We start from the raw sequence: 5,159 nt of genomic DNA, 5'->3' as shown, positions 1-5,159 counted from the left end.
GAAAGAAAGAAAGAAAGAAAGAAAGAAAGAAAGAAAGAAAGAAAGAAAGAAAGAAGAATTTAAAAAATTCATGGGAACAAATGAAAATGAAAACACAACTGTTCAAAACCTTTGGGATGCAGCAAAGGTGGTCCTAAGAGGGAAATATATAGTAATACAAGCCTTTCTCAAGAAACAAGAAAGGTCTCAAATTACACAGGCTAACCTTACACCTGAAGGAACTGGAGAAAGAACAGCAAATAAAGCCTAAACCCCACAGGAGAAGAGAAATAATAATGATTAAAGCAGAAATCAGTGAAATAGAAACCAAAATAACAGTAGAACAAATCAACAAAACTAGGAGCTTCTTCTTCGAAATAATTAATAAGTTTGATAAACCCCTGGCCAGACTTCTCAAAAAAAAAGAGAGAACCCAAATAAATAAAATCATGAATGAAAGAGGAGAGATCACAACCAACACTGAAGAAATAGAAACAATTATAAGAACATATTATGAACAACAATATGCCAACAAATTAGGCAATAGGGAAGAAATGGATGGATTCCTAGAAATTTATAAACTGCCAAAACTGAAACAGGAAGAAATAGAAAGCCTGAACAGACCCATAACCAGCAAGGAAATTGAAGCAATAATCAAAAATCTCCCAACAAACAAGAGCCCAGGGCCGGATGGCTTCCCAGGAGAATTCTTCCAAACATTTAAAGAAGAATTAATACCTATGCTTCTGAAGCTGTTTCAAAGAATAGAAATGGAAAGAAAGCTTCCAAACTCATTTTATGAGACCAGAATTACCCTGATCCCAAAACCAGACAAAGACCCTATCAAAAAGGAGAATTACAGACCAAATATTCCTGATAAACATGGATGCCAAAATTCTTGCCAAAATACTAGCCAATTGGATCCAACAGTACATTAAAAGGATCATTCACCACAATCAAGTAGGATTTACTCCTGGGCTGCAAGAGTAGTTCAACATCCACAAATCAATCAATGTGATATACCACATTAATAAAAGAAATGACAAGAACCATACAATCCTCTCAATAGACACAGAAAAAATATTTGACAAAGTACAGCATCCTTTCTTGATTAAAACTCTTCACAGTATAGAAATAGAGGAAACATACTTCAATATCATAAGAGCCATATACAAAAAGCCCATAGCAAATATCATTCTCAATGGGGAAAATCTGAGAGCTTTTCCTCTAAGGTCAGGAACATGGCAGGGATGCCCACTATCACCACTGCTGTTCAACATAGTACTGGAATTCCTAGCCTCAGCAATCAGACAACAAAAAGAAATAAAAGGCATCCAAATAATCAAAAAAGAAGTCAAACTCTCACTCTTTGCAGATGACATGATACTCTATGTGGAGAACCTGAAAGACTCCACCAAAAAATTTCTAGAACTCATACAGGAATTCAGCAAAGTATCAAGATATAAAATCAATGCACAGAAATCAGTTGCATTTCTAATCACTATCAATGAGACAGAAGAAAGAGAAATTAAGGAGTCAATCCCATTTACAATTGCACCAAAAACCATCAGATACCTAGGAATAAACCTAACCAAAGAGGCAAAGGATCTGTACTCAGAAAACTATAGAACACTCATGAAAGAAATGAGGAAGACACAAAGAAATGGAAAAATATTCCTTGCTCATGGATTGGAAGGACAAAATCATTAAAATGCCTATGCTACTTAGAGCAACCTATACATTCAATGCAATCTTTATCAAAATACCATCAACATTTTTCACAGAGCTGGAACAAACAATCCTAAAATTTGTATGGAACAAGAAAAGACCCCGAATAGCCAAAGTAATGTTGAAAAAGAAAACCAAAGCTGGTGGCATCACAATGCCTGACTTCAAGCTATATTACAGAGCTGTTATCATCTACACAGTATGCACTGGCACAGAAACAGACCTATATCAATAGAACAGAATAGAGAACCCAGAAATGGACCCTCAACTCTAAGGTCAACTAATCTTCAACAAAGCAAGAAAGAATATCCAATGGAAAAGACAGTCTCTTCAACAAATGGTGTTGGGAAGATTGGAGAGCCACATACAGAAAAATGAAATTGGACCATTTCCTGACACCACACACAAAAATAGACTCAAAATGGATGAAAGACCTAAATGTGAGACAAGAATCCATCAAAATCCTAGAGAACACAGGCAGCAAAATCTGTGACCTTGCCACAGCAACTTCTTGCTAGACATGTCCCCAAAGACAAGGGAAACAAAGGCAAAAATGAACAATTTAGACTTCATCAATATAAAAAGCTTCTGCACAGCAAAAGAAACAATCAACAAAACCAAAAGACAACAGACAGAATGGAAGAAGATATTTGCAAATGTCTTATCAGATAAAGGGCTAGTATCCAAAATCTATAAAGAACTTATCAAACCCAACACCCCCAAAATCAAATAATCCAATCAAGAAATGGGCAGAAGACATGAACAGATATTTCTCCAAGAAGACGTACAAATGGCCAACAGACACATGAAAAAATGCTCCACATCACTTGGCATCAGGAAAATACAAATCAAAACCTCAATGAGATACCACCTCACACCAGTCAGAATGGCTAAAATTAACAAGTCAGGAAACAACAAATGTTGGCGAGGATGTGGAGAAAGGGAAACTCTCTTACACTGTTGGTGGGAATGCAAGCTGGTGTATCTACTCTGGAAAACACTATGGAGGTTCCTCAAAAAGTTGAAAATAGAGCTACCCTATGACCCAGCAATTGCACTACTGGGTATTTACCCCAAAGATACAAATGTAGTGATCTGAAGGGGCACCTGCACCCCAATGTTTATAGCAGTAATGTCCACAATAGCCAAACTATGGAAAGAGCCCAGATGTCCATCAACAGATGAATGGATAAAGAAGATGTGATACATATAGGTGTATATACATACAGATACATAGAGATATAGATATAGGTATACATGCATGCAATGGAATGTTATCCAGCCATAAAAAAATGAAATCTTGCCATTTGCAATGACAGGGATGGACCTAGAGGGTATATTATGCTAAGTGAAATAAGTCAATCAGAGAAAGATAATTATCATATGATCTCACTCATATGTGGAATTTAATAAACAAAACAAAAGACCGTAGGGAAAGAGAGGAAAAAATAAAACAAGATGAAACCAGAGAGAGAGAGACAAAACATAACAGACTATTAATCATAGGAAACAAACTGAGGGTTACTGGTGGGGAAGGGGGGTAGAAGGATGGGGTAACAGGGTGATGGACATTAAGGAAAGCATGTGATATAATGAACATTGGGTATTATATAAGACTGATGAATCACAGGCCTGTACCTCTGAAACCAATAATAACATTATATGTTAATTAATCGAGTTTAAATTAAAAAATGTTTAAAAAATAAAATAACAAATAAATCTTTAGAAAGAGAAAAGCAAGAGGAGGACTGATCAAAGGTGGATGATCTGAGGAGGACCCCAGTATCGGTAGAAACCTTGGAAGAGATCCTTGATGACAATCACACCATCATGGCTACATCAGAACACTACATCAACTTTCTTTCCTTTGTAGACAAGGATATGCTGGAACCAGGCTGCTCAGTCCTGCTCAACCACAAGATGCATGCTGTCATAGGGGTGCTCATGGATGACATGGATCCCTTGGTCACAGTGATGAAGGTAGAAAAGGACCCCCAGGAAACCTATGCTGATACTGGGGAGTTGGACAGCCAATCCAAGAATTAAGGAATCTGAAGAGCTTCCTCTCACTCATTCTGAATATTATAAAGAGATGGGTATAAAGCACAAAAAGTGGGTCATTCTCTATAATCCGCCACAGAGGTAAAACCTTATTAGCCAAAGCAGTAGCAAACCAAACCTCAGCCACTTTCTTGAGAGTGGCTGGCTCTGAACTTATTGAGAAGTACCTAGGGAACAAGCCCAAACCATTCAGGAATTGTTTCCAGTTGGGAAAGAACATGCACGATCCATTGTGTTTACTGATGAAATTGATGCCATCGGAACAAAAAGATATAACTTATATGTCGGTGGTGAGAGAAATTCAACAAACAATGTTGGAACTGTTGAACTAGTTGGATGGATTTGATTCAAAGGGTGACCTGAAAGTTATCATGGCCACAAACCAAACAAATTTTGGATCCAGCTCTTGTCAGACCAGACCTCATTGACAGGAAAATTGAGATCCCCTGCCTGACGAAAAGACTAAGAAGCACATCTTTCAGATCCACACAAGCAGGAAGACCTTGGCTGATGATGTAACCCTGGATGACTTGAGCAAGGTTAAAAATGACCTCTCTGGTGTGACATCAAGGCAATCTGTACAGAAGTTGCTCTGATGGCCTTGAAAGAATGTAGAATGAAAGTAACAAAGTGAAGACTTCAAAAAATCTAAAGAAATGTTCTTTGTGAAAAGCAAGAAGGCACCCCTGAGGGGCTCTATCTCTAGCAGACTACAGATGCCTTCAAGGAACTGGTTGGAAGTATCCACACCCCTCTAGAGATGAGGCTGGGAAGTTGCCCAGGGGAACCTGTGTTCCAGTTGATCTCTCTTAGCAAAAGAATGTTGTGTAGGATGCCCACTGGGCTGCCTTCATCTGTTGGTCAGGTCTTCCCAAAAAAGCATGATCCTTCTCAATACATACATACATACATACATACATAAATGTGATTAAGAAGACTTTCTCTGGATTGCCTGGGGGCTTGAGAATGTGTAGCCTCACTCACTTATGCCCCCTTTTCCTTGTCTCCCTCAAGGCTGAGCCAAATTGCTAGGGCTCCACCAGCTGTTCCACTGCTCACCCAGTCATATCAAGTCCTAAACTGCCTCTTACCTTACTTACATTCATTTTACAGATGCAATGCCAGTCAAGGATCAACACTTTCCAACACCACAAAAATCACACTAAATTGGCCTTTATTACATGGAGTACTGTTCACTTCCTAGAATTGAGATAATTTGCTGAGGTGCTGTCAGATAGTAAGCAGTAAGTGAGGTCTGGATTTAACCTTGCTCAAAGGATGACATTTACAGAGCCCAAGAGACACAAAGGGCTACAGGCAGATGGGCAAATGGGTGCTGGCCTCCAGCCATCCTACTGACTACCCAGGCACACCAACTGGAATAGTTATCC

At 38.6% G+C, this 5,159-nt stretch overlaps 1 pseudogene; it reads left to right on the top strand.

The window, feature by feature from the left end:
• Positions 1-3,399: 3,399 nt before the first annotated feature.
• LOC110593617 lies at positions 3,400-4,474 on the top strand (annotated as a pseudogene).
• The last annotated feature ends 685 nt before the right edge of the window (positions 4,475-5,159 follow it).

Source organism: Neomonachus schauinslandi, chromosome 5 (assembly GCF_002201575.2).
Source record: "Neomonachus schauinslandi chromosome 5, ASM220157v2, whole genome shotgun sequence".
NCBI lineage: Eukaryota > Metazoa > Chordata > Mammalia > Carnivora > Phocidae > Neomonachus > Neomonachus schauinslandi.
The sequence above is the reverse complement of the archived record's forward strand: the minus strand, read 5'-3'. Positions and strand labels throughout refer to the sequence as shown.